General features: G+C 42.2%; 1 long non-coding RNA gene across 1 annotated transcript in view; it reads right to left on the reverse strand.

The window, feature by feature from the left end:
- LOC129058703 (uncharacterized) overlaps nt 1–18,599 on the reverse strand; it is a 36,469-nt gene that overhangs the window by 10,527 nt on the left and 7,343 nt on the right. The window contains exon 3 of the long non-coding RNA XR_010139296.1: nt 9,255–9,442. This is a non-coding gene — a long non-coding RNA (uncharacterized LOC129058703). The remainder of the gene's footprint in view (nt 1–9,254; nt 9,443–18,599) is intronic.

Consider the following 18,599-nt stretch of genomic DNA (forward strand, 5'->3'; position numbering starts at 1 on the left):
AGAGACAGGGCTTTATCATGTTGCCCAGCCTGGTCTCAAACTCCTGGGCTCAAGCAATCTGCCTGCCCCGGCCTCCCAAAGTGCTGGGATTACAGGCCTGAGCCACTGCGCACACCTATCCATTTATTTTTATCTCTCTCAGTGAGGTTAGGATCTCAGGAGTCTTGCTCACTGTCTCCTTGCAGCACTTGGCAAACAGCACCATCCTCAGACGAGGGGCAGCCAAGCCCCTGCCCTGGGCCCTGAACCATTGCCCAGAGGGTCTGCTCTGGGCCCTTGCAGCTGTGCCCTCCCCATAGGATAAGGGGTCTACACAGGACCAAAGGGAGTACCCACCCAGAGCCCATTATCTCCTCTTCTAGATGGCATTATGGGTACCCAGGAATCAGTAAGTCCCTGACCACATGGCCCTAAATCCACTTCCAGGGAGGATTTGTGGGCCTCTTATCTTCCCTAGGGTAGATCACACACCATTGTGAGGCCCCAAGGCCCGATGGGTGGCCACGGGGCAGTACATGCAGGTGAGGCTCCTCAGAATGCTGGGCAGAGTTGGGGGAGGCTCCTCAGAATGAGGGAGAGTTGGGGGAGGGAAGAAAAGAGAGGGCAGTTCCTATATGGGGGCCAAGGGAGGGGATGGGGGAGCTCTCCACACACCATCGAGTTCCAATGCAGAACTCCAGGGAGCTCTAGGATTATGCATTTGAACCTGGCCCTCCAGGTCTTTATGACAGTATATGATGGAACAGTTCATTAGTTTGATTTATAACTTAAAATTTAGACATATAGTATGTGGGCCTCCAATTGCTCTCCAAATGTTAGGGGCAGGCCTGTTAACATATAGTAGATAACCACTAAATATTGACTAAATAAAGGTATAAATGAACGAGGAAATGTACAAATGAATGAAGTTTAAGCCCATTCACCAGAGCTTCCACAGTGGCAGCTTGGGGGAAGTTTCCACACAGAGTAAAGTGGAGCCTCTCGCTCAGTCTAGATAGACACAACCAAGTGAGGAGCTTGCACCCTGGTGGGCCAGCTCACACTGCTCCAGGGATTGCTGTAAGACAGTCAGCCTCAGTAATGAGATCAAATGAGAGCCACAGCCAAAATAACCAGCCATTTCCTAAAGTAGCGTAGAACGTGGCTTTGAGCTTTCCCATGGATTTAATTCCCCCCACTATACCTTCAAGCATTGACTACATGTGTGTTTAAAGTAAGGCATTAAGAAACATATGGCCAATAGCAGGCTCTATCCTATTTTTCTAAGAACTGTGAAGCTAGTGGATGGGCCCCAGCAAGATAATATAACAAAAGAAGAAAAAAGAGTTAATTCTACAAAATGCAGTAACTGCTAAGTCAACTCCTTTTAAAACATTTTAGAGATTTTAAGGTCAAGAATTAATGGTCCACTTACTTCAAAGGAATCAATTTATTTCTTCAGCATTCATTTTCAAAATCAATCATTTTGTGTCACCTAGAGAACTTGAGAAATTGAACTTTGAGAGCACATTACCGTAAAATACTCATCTGTCTATGTATGACTTCCAGCTACCACGAGTCTTTTTCACATAAATCCCAAAGATAGTGGATTTCTTGTTGCTTTGCTCTAGATGTAATAGCTGGTAATAATTTGGTCCTGCAGAGGCGTTCTAAATAATGGGTAACAAAGCAAAGCCCTTGCAGGGATCAATTCAGACCAACAACCATCTAGAGTGAACCCATGTGGGTCAGGCATGTGCCAGGTGCTGACAGGGCCTTTTGGTGTAATTGAGCAGTGCAGGCAGGCAGCCAATTCAGGAAAAGCGTAGAATTATTTGCTCTTCCCTCTACTAGCTGAGTTATTCCTGCAGGATGGGTGTGTTTAGGGTTCTGAATTATTTAAAGGTTTATGCTGAAAATTTGGAGGGCAATAACTATGCACCAGTGTATCTTTAGTCAAAGTTGTTATGTTTCTGCTTTGTAAAAACATCCCATCAAGGCTGGGCACAGTGGCTCATATCTGTAATTCCAGCACTTTAGGAGGCCAAGGCGGGAGGATGGCTTGAGTCCAGGAATTAAAGACCAACCTGGGCAACATAGCAAAATTTTGTCTCTACTAAAATTAAAAAATTAGCCAGGCATGGTGTTGCATGCCTATCATCCTCGCCAATCCAGAGGCTGAGGCACAAGGATGGCTTGAGCCCAGGAGTTTGAGGTTGCTGTGAACTATTATTGTGCCACTGCACTCCAGCCGAGGCAACAGAGCAAGACTCTGTCTAAAAAAACACAAAACACACACACTGTATTAGGCCATTTTCATACTGCTACAAAGAACTACCCAAGACTGGGTAATTTATAAAGGAAAGGTTTAATTGACTCAGTTCCGTATGGCTGGGGAGGCCTCAGGAAACTTACAATCGTGGCAGAAGGCAAAGGGGAAGAAGGCACCTTCACGAGGTGGCAGGAAGGAGAAGGACTAAGCAAAGGGGAAGAACCCCTTATAAAACTATCATATCTCATGAGAATTCACTCACTATCATGCGAACAGCATGGGGGAAATCGCCCCGTGATTCAGTCACCTCCACCTGCTCTCTCCCTTGACACATGGGGATTATAGGGATTATAGGGATTATTGGGATTATAGGGATTATAGGGATTATTGGGATTATTGGGACTACAATTCAAGATGAGATTTGGGTAAGAACACAAAGCCTAACCATATCACAGACACACACACACAACCTCCAACTGAGTTAACCTAAAGGCTGATGTTATTATCCCGGTGCTGCAACAAATAGTCTCCGTGACCTTGGACAAGTCACCCCACCTAACCTCCCTAAGCTTTAGTTTGGATGGATAATCTGTAGCCTGTCATCAGTGCTAACAGTCTGGAAAACCCCGTGTTAATCACCACCACCAGGGACTCAGACAGACCAGATGTTTGGCTTCAGAAGACAAAACCTCCGACTGAATGAGGGCATTTAGCATTGGGCTTTTTGGCAGCTGCACACACAGTGAATAAATGTCAGGAGTAGATTAGTAAGGGAGACTTGGGTAGAGAGAGCTTTGGTAATTCAAGCCCCTGAGCATCCTATTTACTGAGAAGTGGCTCTGAATTAAATAAACATTTAAATTACACACTCATCCCAAATTGGATTTCAAGCTGAGCATCATTACTGGAGTGTAGGAGAGACAGCTACAGTCCAAGGCTACCTGCTCTCCTCAACCTTCAGTACTAATTGGATCAAGGTTTAATTCTTCCAAACAGCCACATATTTCACATTGCATTTAACTGGATATAATAGGAACCTTGAGCAGGGGCTATTATTATTTGCAGGGGTGGGGTGGAGGATCTGGCTATGCCACCCCAAACTCTTCATTGACTACAAATTTAACCTTGAGCAAATCTTGTTCTATGATCCTGAAGGTTCTGCCCAGCCTAGAGGCTGGCACTCGTTCTATATATATAGTCTATCACTCGTTCCTAATGAGAATCATTAAAATTAACACTCAGGGCAGCCTGCAGAATAACAGCTTCAGATCTTGACTGCACAATGGAATCACCTGAGGATCTTAAAACTTTACTGATGTTGCTCAGGCACAGTGGCTCACGCCTGTAATCCCAGCACTTTGGGAGGCTGAGGCAGGATTGTGTGAGACCAGGAGTTCAAGACCAGCCTAGGCAATGTAGCAAGTCCTCCGTCTCTACAGAGAACTTTAAAATTAGCCAGGCATGGTGGCATGCACTTGTAGTTCCAGGCACCTGTAAGGCTGAGACAGGAGGACCACTTGAGCCAGGAGGTTCACATTACAGTGAGCTATGATTACACCACTGCCCTCCATTCTGAGCAACAGAGTAAGACTCTGCCTCTAAAAAAATAAAATTACTGACATTATTTTCCACCTGCAGATTCTAATTTCATTGGTCTGAGGGCTCCTGGGCTTTAATTTTAAAAGCCCACAGGGATACTAATCGACATTCAGGCTGAAAACTCCTGCTTCAGGGAGAAAGCTCCATGGGGTGTGTGGCACACACTGTGAGCTACTCAAAAGCCATCCAGTGCTCAATTTTCCCTTGTCTTCATCACATAAAAAGGCTAGAAAATTAAAATACCTCCCCAGATTCCCTTACAGTAAGAGGCTTATGTGCCCCAGTTCTGACCAGTGAGATATAAGTGGAATTCACTGGGTAGAGATCCCACGAAAGCTTTTTAGAGGAGACTGACTTGGCTGGTGGGCACTTTAGCCCTTGCCCTGTGTCCCCTTTTTTTTATTCCTGTCTGTGATATAGAAGCCATGCCTGGATCTTCAGCTGCTGTATTACAAGCAAGCAGACAAGTGCCAAGCACTTATCTAAAGATGGTAGAGCAGCAAGAGAGAAGGGACCTGGATCTTTGGGGTCACCGTGACCTGCAGTATCTGCTCTATTGCCTATCTTGGAATTCTTTGATGCATGAGATAAATAACCTCCCTACTTATTTCAGCCACTGCCAGTGCCACTTCCTTTAAATGCACTATCTTTAAATGATACAGAACATGAAAGGTGTTAAGAGGAAATGCTTCGCCTTCTCAAGGTCACCTCAATCTTACAGCATGAACACAGAGTGAGAAACAATTTTCTTAATTTATAAATGACCATTATAACTAAGCATATTGGCCAGGCACGATGGCTCACGCCTGTAATCCCAGCACTTTGGGAGGCCAAGATGGGCAGATCACCTGAGATCAGGAGTTCGAGACCAGCCTGAAAAATATGGTGAAACCCCGTCTCTACTAAAAATACAAAAATTAGCCGGGTATGGTGGCATGTGCCTGTAGTCCCAGCTACTCAGGAGACTGAAACAGGAGAATCGCTTGAACGTCGGAAGTGGAGGTTGCAGTGAGCTGAGATCACACCACTGCATTCCAGCCTGGGCAACACAGTGAGGTTCTGTCTCAAAAAACAAACAAACAAAAAAGACTAAAGCATATTGACACTTAAACCAGAAAAGTTATGTTTTTGAGTCTACAGGAGGCTCCCCAAAAGGTCTGTGCATTGACAGAAACATCTGGAGCCTAGCTACTAGCTTAAGGTTATGGCTCTTGGAAAATTGTACTAATACTCAACTGCCATCTTGATCCCAGCCCTGCTGCTACTGCTCCTGGGCTGGGTAAAAGGCCTAGTGTGCTCAAGAGTACAAGGATAGGAAGCTGAAAGCAGAGTTGTGCAGAACAAGGCCTCAATAAACCTCAGAGGCTTTCTATTTTATTTTTATTTTTGAGACAGGGTTTTGCTCTGTCACCCATACTGGAGTGCAGTGGCACAATCACAGCTCACTGCAGCCTCGACCTCCTAAGTTCAAGCCATTCAGGGGCTTTCTAAAGATGTTATATTAGAGGTCATGATCCTAGCCATCATTTTTAGCTAGTCCCAGGAGTCTGTGTTACTGGGATGGAGGTGAGATTGGGGATGGGGGCAGTTAGTTTCTCTTGCTGCCTTGACTTCCTTCCTTCTTCTCTCCTTCTTCTTTCCTTATTCCTCTCCTCCTCTCTTTTCTAGGCTCACACTTCTGCACTCACAGGGAAGAGACAAAATGCTAGCCATCCTTACATTCCCTGCACTTGGCAGAGTATCTGTCAGAGAGTAAGTGCTCACTAAATGCTTGTTAGAATGAACACTTATCCTCCCACTCTGCTCACACTTACCTACAAGTACCCACCACCACTCCCCCTTCCTGTGCAGGGAGAAGTCTAACCTGTTCTCATAACAGAGTTATGTTTTCTTCCCTTGTTACCTTCTCTGGATCACCCTACTGCCATTCCTGCCCATATCGTGATGCTGGCATTTAACAAAAGAGAAATGGGAAAGCATCAGGAGAGACATATGGGAGGAGGGGGTTATTCTGTGTTTTTAAGGACATGTCTATCTAGTCATGATAGTAATTGAATAAAGCGGGAGATGCTGGCTGGGCACGGGGGCTCACCCCTGTAATCCCAGCACTTTTGGGGGCTGAGGCAGGCGGATCACGAGGTCAGGAGTTTGATACCAGCGTGGCCAACATACTGAAACCCCATCTCTACTAAAAATACAAAAATTAGCCGGGTGTGGTGGCACGCACCTGTAGTCCCAGCTACTCGGGAGGCTGAGGCAAGAGAATCACTTGAACCCAGAAGATGGAGGTTGCAGTGAGCCGAGATGGTGCCACTGTACTCCAGCCTGGGGGACAGAGTGAGACTCTGTCTAAAAAAAAAAAGGGAGGGGAGAGATGCTGAAGATTCAGAAGTGAGAGGAGAAACAAAGGGAAAAGGTCCTTGAGAAGGTGAAGTGGAAGGTTGGCCTTTGGTGGGAGGAGAGACTCAAACAACAGAGAAGAGAGGCCCTACCTCAGTAGACTTGTTCTGTTTTCCTAAAAAGGTGCAAAGTGAGATCATCAGCTGAGAATAACAGCAGAGGTTAGGGTGTGGAAGGCTGAGAAAGAGAAGGTGGTATTGACCCATCATGACTTGCTTCCTCTTCTCCTCCCTAGGCCAGCCTTGACCAGGGCCTGCCTGCAGGCTTGTGATGAATGATATAATGGCCTCCTTGGCCTAGGTTATAAGATCCAATCAGTCTATCAGACTGTCTTAATTGTATGCCAACTCATGCAGAGAATGGTGTGGAGTCATCTTCTCACACTCAATCAAAGTAAGTTCCTGCAATTTCTCCGCTAATGATATGGTTCGGCTCTGTGTCCCACCCAAGTCTTGTGTCAAATTGTAATCCTCAGTGTTGGAAGGGGGTCCTGCTAGGAGGTGAGTGAATCATGGGGGCTGTATTAGTCCATTTTCACACTGCTGATAAAGACATACCCAAGACTGGGTAAATTATAAAGAAAAAGTGGTTTAATGGATTCACAATTCCATGTGGCTGGGGAGGCCTTACAACCGTGGTGGAAGGTGAAAGGAACATCTTCCATGGCAGTAGGCCAGAGACAGAATGAGAGCCAAGCAAAAGGAATTTCCCTTTATAAGATCATCAGATCTTGTGAGAGTTATTCACTACCACTAGAGCAGCATAGGGGAAAACACCCCCATGATTCAATTATCTCCCACCAGGTCCCTCCTACAACACATGGGAATTATGAGAGCTACAATTCAAGATGAAATTTGGGTGGGGACACAGCCAAAACATATCCGGGGAGGACTTCCCCCTTGCTGTTCTCATGATAATGAGTGAGTTCTCACGATAATGAGTGAGTTCTCCGAGATCTGCTTGCTTAAAAGTGTGCAGCACTTCCTCCTTAGCTCTCTTCCTCCTCCTCCTGCCACATAAGATGTACCTCCTTCCTCTTTGCCTTCTGCCGTGATTATAAGTTTCCTGAGGCCTCCCCAGCCATGCTTCCTGTATAGCCTGTGAAACTGAGTCAATTAAATCTTTTTTCTTTATAAATTACCCAGTCTCAGGTAGTCCTTTTTTTCTTTCTTTTTTTTTTTTAAATTTTTTAATTTTTTGAGACAGAATCTTGCTCTGTTGCTTAGGCTGGAGTGCAGTAGCATGATCTTGGCTCACTGCAACCTCTGCCGAGCCCCCAGTTCAAGCAATTCTCATGTCTCAACCTCCCAAGTAGCTGAGATTACAGGTGCCCACCACCATATCCAGCTAATTTTTTTTTTTGTATTTTTAGTGGAGATGGGGTTTCACCATGTTGGCCAGACTGGTCTCAAACTCCTGACCCCAAGTGATCAGCCCGCCTTGCAGGTAGTCCTTTATATCAATGTGAGAATGGACTAATACACCTAAACTTCAGCGTCACCCATTCCCACCCTTTTCCTGGTGACGGCAGGAGAAGGAGAAGCAGAGTCTAATTTGGGCTACAGCAGGTAAAATTTGAGAAATTCAATGAAGTCAAAATGAGACCACCCAGATCCTGAAATATAAAGATTAAGAAAAGCAAAGATTTAGTAAGTGGTTCTGAGGTCTCTGGACATCCTTTGGCACTTCAAAGCTTCCAGTGATTCTACAAGACTTATAGTGGAAACACCAATCTTAACATTTCAAGATTATTGCAACTTTTTCTTAATCTACCTCAATCCATTCTATATCATGCCATTAATAGACATGTCCTAAAATATGAGAATGAGAGCATAGGAGATTGAGAAGAAACTACAAGGGGATGGGAAGTGAAACGTTTCCCTAGTTTAGACCTCGTGAAATTCTTGAGGAATACCTCCTGGCACACTGCCAGGAATCCCATTCCAAGCAGGGAAGCCAAGCCCTCTCCAAAGAGGGCGTGAGTAGGAATTGTTCATCATCCTCCTAGAACCACGAGTAGGAGGGTCTTGTGGGACCATTCTGTTCCTGGGGAACTAGAGTTGTTGGCTTCAATTGTAACCCAGAAAGTAGGCAACAAGGCCTACAGCTTTGTGTGCAGAGTTGAGGACAAACACTGACCAATATCATTCAAGAGAACTCCTTCCTTGCGAATTCAGTGCCGTGCCATATTCTCATCATCTTTTCCCTTTTGTTCATGTTTCTCCCAGTGGAGTCTTTGTCCTCCAACTCCTCACAGTTAGAGCCTCTACATTTCCTTCCTTTTCCTCAAAGTAATCCCAGGAAAAGGTAGATAACTCCTTAATTCTCAATGCAAATTTCAAATATTTGACCATCCCTCTTCTGTCAAAGTGACCGACACTCATAGCACTAGAAATTTGGAGTTTTCCTGGAAATAGAATCTTATGAGAATGTCTTTGCAAAGCAATGACTTTAACATTATGGAGTTTTACCCATGTGAGAAGACTGCTATTTGTTGAGGAATTGAGATTAATGAGTTGTCACATTCTTATGATTGAAAAGGAGACAGATGATTTTGCAATTCATATTCAGCCTTCTTCTATTAAAATATAAAATCATGTGTCAAAGCATCTGGATGGTCTAAAAACAGTGGTTGCGTGGAGTATGGAGCTCAGTCAATTTTGAGAAAAAAATGCACGTTTATTTTTAAAGGAAAAATGAAAAAGAGGGATATTGGAATGTAGGGATGGTTATGTTGAGAAAGTTTGCCCAGATTGACCTGACATCTTGGAAAATATTTTAGTTCATTTGATAGAAGGAATCCAGTGCTTCCAGCCAGGACAATGAAAGAGAGTTCTAAGAAATTTAAATGCATAAAAAGAAAAAAAAAAGTAAGAGGAGGCAAAAGTAGAAAGAAAACAACAAAGGATGGTAATATTCCAAACCCTAGAGTTGCAATTGTCTTTACCATTGGCTATCTTACCAAACCTCCCTAGTATACATTCATACATTCATCTTCACTCACCTTTGGCTCTCCAATGATTTCCAATGGATTGCGGTTAGAATCTTGACAGATCTGTCCAGTGGTCTTCAATCAGGATCACAATGAGAGACAAGCCAAGAATCCCATTTGCTCTTGCTCTGTTTGGAATATCTCCACATTAGCCCAACTTTCCATTACTGCTACTGACTTTAGACTTCTGGATGACAAATCTAAGAAAGAAAGTGATTCTGTTATCAAGCAAGGAGGATCCTAAAGAGCTCCTTGTTATCACCACCAAGATCTGAAATTATGTGCTGTTCCATTTGTGAGCTCATTAATCTCTGTTTTCCAGTGGGAGCTTTGAAATTGCAAAGAGCTGATCAGCGGAGACCTCCAACAGCTGTCCAACTGCAGCATCCCTGGGCCACAGGCACACTGGCCTGATTGGAATGGGAATGCATATTCGGGGCAGGGGGAGGCAACAGGGGGTTTGAGCTAATCAAAGTACAAAGCTTGTTTAGAATTTATTGATGTGTTGTTAACTGTATTGCAGCCTTTCCTAGAATTATGGCTGTTTGTATATTGACTTTTCAAAAAACCTTTCGATATTGTGGTTTGTTTATCACAGAGGTTTGAGTTGTTGAAAGTTGACCTCAAAATTGATGTAATTAACTGGTTTTAGTTTGCTGTGTTTAATTGATGTTGAAGTGTAGACAGGAAAGTATGTGGGGGCGGTGGTAATTTTCTAGTTAGTTGGACATTGTTTTTGGCTTTTAGAGCCTTCCGGTTACTCAACAATAACTTTCCAAATGTTAGCTCTGCTCTGATTATTAGTTTTATGATGATGACTTTGACATTATGCCTAATCAACAGCTGTGCGGAAACTCATTTTAATCATATTTTTCCTGCCTAGAAATTAGCGGATGAAGGATAATTACTACCCAATAGCTTGAGTTATGATTGGCTGCTTCCTAACCCTGTTGAAAATAAAAAATGAAAACTTAAAGAAAATGTAAAACTGTTATTTCTACTTTGTAAAAAAAAGTGTGAACTCTTTGCCTTTTTTCCTACCTGAAGGCCGGGAATGAATTGCCCACTTCCCTACCTTGAGACCAGCATTACAAATCAGAGTTACTTCATTAACTAGATTAATCAGATTAAACTAGATTAAAGGTGCTTTTTACAGCATGAGACTTATGCACCCACAGGGTCATGAAGGATGATGGCAACATTTATTTCCAGAATGTAAGTAATGAACTTTTCCTTTCCATAATGTTTCACAGAAGCATAAGAACTTTCAATGAGGTCAGGGCTGGAATGGCTCATAGAGACCATCTATTCCAGGGCTGTGGACTGGGGATATAGATGCACATGTACATATTCAGGGACAGTATTCCCAGCTTCCAGAGATTCTGAAGGGGACCATGGCTCCAAAGAAGTTAAAACCCACAGACCAAACCCAGGTCTTTCATGTTACAAAAATGAAAATCAAAAGGGTCTCATAGAGTCAGTGGTGGCAGAACTGAGATTTAGAAGCAAGGTCATCACACTTCTCAGCACCTTCTTGCCTCTCAGAAGAGCTGCCACGTCCCCTAATCCTGTATCACTGTTAGCACCGGCTCCTGAAGCCTCATCGCCCCTCATGTCACCACCCTCTGATACCTACTGTGGCAATAAATATGGGTCAGGGTGTGATATGCAACCAGTGAAGAAATGGGCCCTTCTGACTTCAGTGATTGGAAGGTGATGGATGGTTGGTCGTTTCCCCTGTATCACTGCTATTGAGTAAAGTGAGGAATCTATGAGCCATGACTTATAAAAGCTCCAGTGTACAACACCATTAATGACCAACAAGGCAATTAAGCACTAACTGGCCTTTAGATCAAAATGCCCTTATGACTCCAAAGAATATTAAACTAATAATAAATAATAGTTTGGATAACTGTTGAAAATACAATCTATATAACTTTATATAGTTTCTTTAGGTTTCAGATATTATTGATATTTGATGATAAAATAAGCTTACAACATTGGAATAAACATGGGAGAACAGTGGAAACCTTTACAGTTTAGGGTGTCTCAAAGGCCTGAACATCTAAAAAAATAAATAAATAATATATATATATATCTGCAGAGCTGATGTACTCTGAGGCAGAGTTTTGCAAACTTCATAGGTTAGAACACCTGGAGGGCTTACTAAAACACAAATTGCTAGGCTCTACCCTGGAGTTTCTCATTCAGTAGATCTGGGGTGGGCCTGAGAATTTGCAATTCCAACAAGTTGCCAAATGAGTCTGCCAAATGAGTGTGGTCCAGGGATCACACTTCAAGAACCACTTGGTTAAAGCTAATATTTACTGATTGTTACCAGCTTTATAGTACCATCTTCACACTTACATATTCCACTAACATTTAAGTGAAACACCTCTGAAAGGTCCCCTGTCATTTAGTAATCCTCTGTTGCACCTTACATTTCATCACACACATCTGGCTCCTGTTCTGCCCCCTCCCACGTGGCATTGTCTTCCTCAGAGGACAGGCAGGGACGCAGCAGGATGAAGCTCCTCTCTGGGTTGCCCACAAACCCTAGCACAGTGTCTTCAAACTTTGTTGCCTTTATTAGAAATTGAACTAAATTCAAAATAAGGAGGATGAACTAAATGACTTTAAAATTCTATTTTGGCCTTAAGGTTTTGTTATTCAAAGGCTACAATTTTGACCTGAACTTTTTTCTCATCTCCATGGTAGACACCAGCTAGATGTTCACGAAACCCATTTCTCCAGCCTTCCTGGGTACACAGCTGGATTGCATTTCCCAGCCTTTCTTGCAGAAAGAGATGTAACCATGTGACTGATTTCTAGTCAATACAATGAATGAGCATTTACTTCCAGGACTGGCCCACAAAACCACCCATGCAGGATCATCCATGTTCGTTCCCTGCCACTGGCTTTAGGCAGATTCATAGATAAATTGATGATGAAGGACCAAGGAGATGAAAGGTGCTTGGGTTTCCAAATCACTTGGAGGAGAACTGCCCTAATCTGGACCTTTTTTGAACTTTACAAGAGTGAGAACTAAACTTCTGTTGTACAAATCCACTGAGATTTTGGAGAGTCTAACTGTTCTGGGAATTAGAATTACCTTAACTAAATAATTCTACAGCCACAGCTCTGAGCCCTCATGTGCCTAGCCTGGGGAAATGCCATCTGTGATGGTCTTTGTTCCTCTCTCCCTCTCTCTCCTCATCCTTAAGCACCCATCTAATCATATCATAATGTCAACTTCTTTCATTTTCGTATTAAGTCATCAAGGCCTTTAAGACTGTCACCAATCCAAATATCTTACCCTGTATTTCATAAAACCCACATCTTATGACTATGGAGAGATGCCATCCATCTAAGTTAATCACCTCTTCATACAGAGATGTTTATTAGGCACCTCCACGACTCCTACGCAGTGCCTAGATTTCTTCAGGAGAAGGGTTTCAGAAGGGTCAGTGCCCACAGAGTCCGCAAACCTGCTGCAGGAATTGCATTTGTTTCTCCTGGCATTAAGGGGTTTAGATTCCTTGGGGCCTTCGTTCTGGCTGAGGACAGGGGGAGGGAGTTTACCTCCTGCTTGTGCAAAGGGTCTAGGAGACTTGGGAGAGTCTAACTGGTCTTGACTCTGCAGGTCCTAGCTAAAATCCTTTGTAAAAAAGAGGAACTAATTGTCTTGCAAGTGTCCTATGTCCAAGTGCTGTGCTGGTCATTTTGTGTCTTTTTTTAAAATTTAATGTAATGTAATCTTTAAAACTGGAGGAAATGAGGCACAAAGGAAGTGAGTCTTTGACCCAATATCACCCAACAGTAATTGGTACTTTTCTTTCTGATTCCAAAGCCTGTGTTCTTTCTATTAATGGCATACCATGTAGCCTCGCTAAAATCAGCACCCCCTGCTAAAATCAGAAACCACTCTCAGAAACCACTCCAAACTCCATGACTTCTTTTTTAACAAAAGATCCACTGTTTGGTTTAGGCAGAATGTGCCACCTACTAAACTACATATCCCAGATGCCTTGCAACTAGGGATGGGCACATGACTCATCCTAGCCAGTATGGTATAGATAGAATTGTTTAGGTAGAGCTTCTAGGGAAAGCTCCTTAAAGCAATGGTGGACACAGTGAGAATACACTTTTTAAAAAAAAATTGGCATGTACCTTTTTATATTTTGCCTTTCCTTCTTCCTCCTGCCTAGAGCTCAAATGTGATGTCTGGAAAGGGAGTTGATATATTGTAACCATGAGGCAACAAGATGACATCACAGAACCACATACCAGCTCCCTGCTGCCTCCCTCTGGACTTCTTTTACATGAGAAAAAAATAAAAGTTCTTATTTGTTTAAGCCACTATTTCTTCAGGTTTTCTGTTACTTGCAGCCAGACACAATGCTAAGTGTTCTTCCTTTGAACCAGTCCAGTACAGAAGCAGACATTTCCCAGTGGCCAAAGTATATACAAGATCTCCTGACTCCTCCTGCATCCCAAACCACATTCTCTAGAGTCCCTGAAAAGATGATGACTGTGGGTATGAAGGCTGAGAGTCTATGACCGAATGGGCACCACTTGAAAGGGTCACTTTGCCTGCTGTTTGTACCCCTAAATGGAACTCCAGCACCTTCCCCCTGGAGCTGAATCCCACAACTTCATACCCAGCAGGCAACTGACTATGTATGCAATATGTACACACACTTATGTACACATACTTAAACCTCCTTATAGTGCCATATGTTATTTCTCTTTCAGGTAATGGTCCTTCAGCTTCTCTCCAACTTATTTCAAATAACTAATCAAAATTCTCCAGATACATGTGAAGTTCCCCAGACAAGCCTGACCTAGTTCTAATCATACCAGTCACCCTTGCATGCATTGCACTTTGCATGGCTTCTTGAGCAGTGTCCATCCCATAGGAAACAAAGCTGAACAGCATGAGAAGGTCATTTATGAGATGCATTTGTGATGCCCCCAGGGATTCTCAGAAATAACTGGGAAAAGAATTTGCTCTGGATTACTATGGTTGTGTAGTAAATCACCCCAAAACTTAGAGGCTTTTAAAACAACAAAAATCATTTATTATTTCCCACAGTTCCTATGAGTCAGGGGTTCAAATTGGGGCATAACAAGGCTGGCTTGGCTCTATTCAATGTCTCAGACATTGGCTGAAAGAATCAAAGGCAGGGGGCAGGAATTCTCTAAAAGGTCATTCATTCACAATCAAGTGATTGGTGCTAGTGACTGGGGGGGCCCAGCTGTAGCTGTCAACTGGAACATCCACATGAAGTTTCACCATGTGGCCTGAGCTTCCTCACAACATGGTTCTAAGGGCAGTTGTCCTGAGAGAGAGCCAGGTGGAAGCCATATTGCCTTTTATGACCTAGCCTTGGAAGTCAACTGGAGTCACTTCTGCTACATTCTTTTGGCTCAATGAGAGGGAGCATAAACGCTAGCTCTTTTGAGGCATGTTAAGGATACATTGTAAGAGCATGTGAGATGAGATGTATATGAGATGCCCCTAACTTATACCAGGGGAAGAGAGCAGAGGCAAGAGGCAGGGAAATATGGTTATTGCCAGAGAGCCGGCAAAAATCAAATCACCTACTCAATTTTGTATTTATATGTGTGTTCAGATGCTTGCACCTATTCTATTCTTTAGACCGTAAGATCTGTTATGCATACCTTATATTACAACGACCCACAGTCCTCAGTGTCTTTTCGTGTCCTGACTCCTTCCTTAGGCTTCAGCTGACATTTCCCACGGTCCCCTTCTCCCCTTCCTGCTCTGCTCCTTGCCCTCAGTGTTCCTCAGCTCATAAAATTCAAGATATTTTTGTAACACCTAAATGCTTATGTTACTCCCAATTGATGGTAGTTAATATCAAATGTTGATGGAGCATTATTTGAATATGTCATTTTCTGAGGTTCTTTTATGTATCTAATATTAAAGTGTAAACTTCAAATTATATCTAAAAGTACATATTGACTTACTGTAACTACAAACCCAAGATGCAGTAAACATGTTCAGAAGCGCTTGCCAAAATGGTACTTCTAAGAGCCTATTAAGGAGCTTTAATATTTTATTTTGGATTATGCAGATAAAGTTTATAAACAAGGTTGTTAAAAAATAATGGGGATGAGAAAGCCTTTCTATTTCCTTCTTTATATCTGGGTAGAGGAAATAAAATACATCGCGTCTAAGTCTCCACACTATGGGATGAGGACTGGGGCCATTCCAAACCTGTTCTGCCTGGATTAGTACAGAAGAGGTGGCCCCTACCCACCACAGGACTTCTCAACCATAACCAATCTACCCAGTCACTTTGTAAGCATCATCTCATTAAATTTTACAATGATCCCGAATTATTATCCCAATCTCACAGAGCTAAAAAGTGACACCATTTGGATTTGCACCCTTATCTGTCCAATTCTGATATTCCTGCTCTTTGGCCTACCCCACACACCTTCTATCCTGATGTCACGGTAGAACTCACGCCAGGACCTTGTTAGGCAGGGTCAGCAGCATACTCATCAGGCAGGCAGCTGTCCCCCAGCTTAGCACTGTATGATTTCCTCACTGGGAATAAGGAGATCAGAGTTCATATCCTAGTTCTTCCTGTTTCTGCAACCTTGAACAAGTCACCCTTCTTGAATCTAATTTTCTTCTAAATTCATTAAATAATGTATGGTATTAGTTATCAACTAACTTATTTATAATTTAACTTCAAAATGCTGTAATGGTTTGCCATCTTTCTATTTTTATAAATGTTAGGCTATTGCCTCTGTTCATTATCGTCTTCTGTTTCCACAAACATTTCCTTTTTGTATTTGCTATCATGTTCCAAAAAAAAAAAAAAAAACACAATTGTTAAGAGATGAGGTCTCACTGTTGCCCAGGTTGGAGTGCAGTGGTGCAATCTTAGTCTTAGTTCACTGTAGCCTCAAACTCCTGGGCTCAAATGCTCAAATGATCTTCCTGCTTCAGTTTCCCAAGTAGCTGGGACTACAGGCATGCAGCACCATGTCCAGATAAGTTTTTGTTTTTGTTTTCTTAATTTTTATAGAGACAGGGTCTCACTATGTTTCCCAGACTGATCTTGAACTCCTGGGGTCAAGCAATCCTCCTGCCTCAGCCTCCCAAAGTGCTGGGATTACAGGCATGAGCTACCACAACCAGCCATGTTCCAAAAATTTTATCAGATTTTATTTTTTTCTCAATGTTGCAAAAGATAAATAGAATTAATTCTGCAATTTGCTTAGTAAATTTTTCTATAGTTTAAAATAATAATAGTTTGTGTTTATTGAGCATTTACTATGCACCAAGCACTTTGGATTATCTCATTTAATCCTACAAAAACTTTACAAATTAGATTATACTATTACTCCCATTTTATAGAAGAGGAAACTGAAGCTTGGAGTGATTAGGTGACCTGCCCAAAGTTACAGAGTTAATGGTAGAACTGGCTTTAAACCCAGGGTCTGTCTGACTCCGTGGCTTGAACTCCTAACCACCAGGCATAATTATCTCTACTAACACTTTCCTGATCCATCTTGTTATAACCAACAAGATGACACATATGCAAACATTTGGTAAATTTTAAGTGTGAAACAAATGTTAGCTGTTTTGATTCTGATTAGGATAGGAAAACTGAGCTGGAAGAAGGTATCGACTCTCTGGGAATAAATGTCCACATAAATAGAGGAATCTAGAATTCTGGAGCCAGCCCCACTGTGCTCTCTGGAACCAAAGGCAGGCAGCCAGAATGCTTTATTATTAGATGGCTCCACTTAGCAGTATGCATTGTGTTCCACTTTAAGAAAAAGTAAATCTCTGCTAAAATGTCTTTCTGAACTGCTTTAATTATAGATTAGCCTTGTCAATCTTAATAAAATTATGCTTTGTGTTTGAGGATTATATATATATATACATATATATATATGTAAAAGCACTCAAAAGTAATTACTTTCATTTCCCAAGCATGTCATTTAAAAAATTCTTCTATTCACATTTTGAGCTCTTTAACTCTTTTCTCAGACTCATTTCTAATCTGACCCCATCTAAAGCTAAAGCATGGCTCCATGATATTGACAGCTTAAATGTCACATTAGTAACATGGCCATTGATTTTATATTTCTGCCCAGACTAGTAGACTTTAAGCAAAAACAGTGAAGGTCCAGCACTAAAAATGTTTATTTGTTTCCAAATAATCTTCATTTATTATTACAATAAGATTTTTTTTTCAATATTAAGGCATCTTCAAGATTTCTGATTCTAAAGAATGCTTTAATGGTGAACAGCCCTTTCAGATTTTTCTTATGGACTTATTGAAAAAGCGGCACTTGCCAATGTAGGCAAAACCTAGTCTATGGGAAATTAGCCTATACTGGAGAACCCTAGTTCCTTAAAATCTTAACTGGAGTTTCAGTTAGGAAAAAAAAATTGGAGAGGAAAAAAATTGCGGGAATTTGAGGGGAGTGCCTTGGTCATAGTAAGTTGGAAAACTGCTACCTTATATTTCTTTCTTTTAGAGAATCACAATACAGTTATTCTGCAATATCCACAGGGGGATTGGTTCTAGGACCCACATAGATACCAAAATTTGCCGATGCTCAAGTCCTTTATATAAAATGGCATAGTGTTTGCATTTAACCTATGCACATCCTCCTGCATACTTGAAATCATCTCTAGATTACTTATAATACCTAATATAATGTAAATGCCACATGAATAGTCTTTTAAAATTCATATTTTCTTATTTTTGTATCTGTTTTTAATTGGTTTGGGTTTGGGGGTTTTTTCCCAAATATTTTTTTATCAGCAGTCAGTTGAATCAGCAGATGCAGAACTCAGGGATACGTAGGGCCAACTGTTTACCTGAACAAATTAAAGGCTCCGAAAAACCTTTTTTTTGGTTTTTGGTTTTGTTTTTTTTTTTTTGAGATGGAGTCTCTCTGTCGCCCAGGCTGGAATGCAGTGGTGTAATTTCAGCTCACTGCAACCTCTGCCTCCCAGGTTCAAGCAATTCTCCTGCCTCAGCCTCATGAGTAGCTGGGACTACAGGCACGTGTCACCACGCCCAGCTAATTTTTGTATTTTTAGTAGAGACGGAGTTTCGCCATTTTGGTCAGGCTCGTCTCAAACTCCTGACCTCAAGTGATCCACCCTCCTTGGCTTCCCAAAGTGCTGGGATTAAAGGCATGAGCCATGGCTCCCAGCCCCGAAAAATCTTGAAGCAATGAAGCTCACTGGGTATTTCCCAAACTTGCCTGACCACAAAACCACTTTCCCGAATAACAATAACAACTATATTATTTCAGAATATAATTTATTCTGAAATAAAAATGACTGAGGCA

Source organism: Pongo abelii, chromosome 2, assembly GCF_028885655.2.
Source record: "Pongo abelii isolate AG06213 chromosome 2, NHGRI_mPonAbe1-v2.0_pri, whole genome shotgun sequence".
NCBI lineage: Eukaryota > Metazoa > Chordata > Mammalia > Primates > Hominidae > Pongo > Pongo abelii.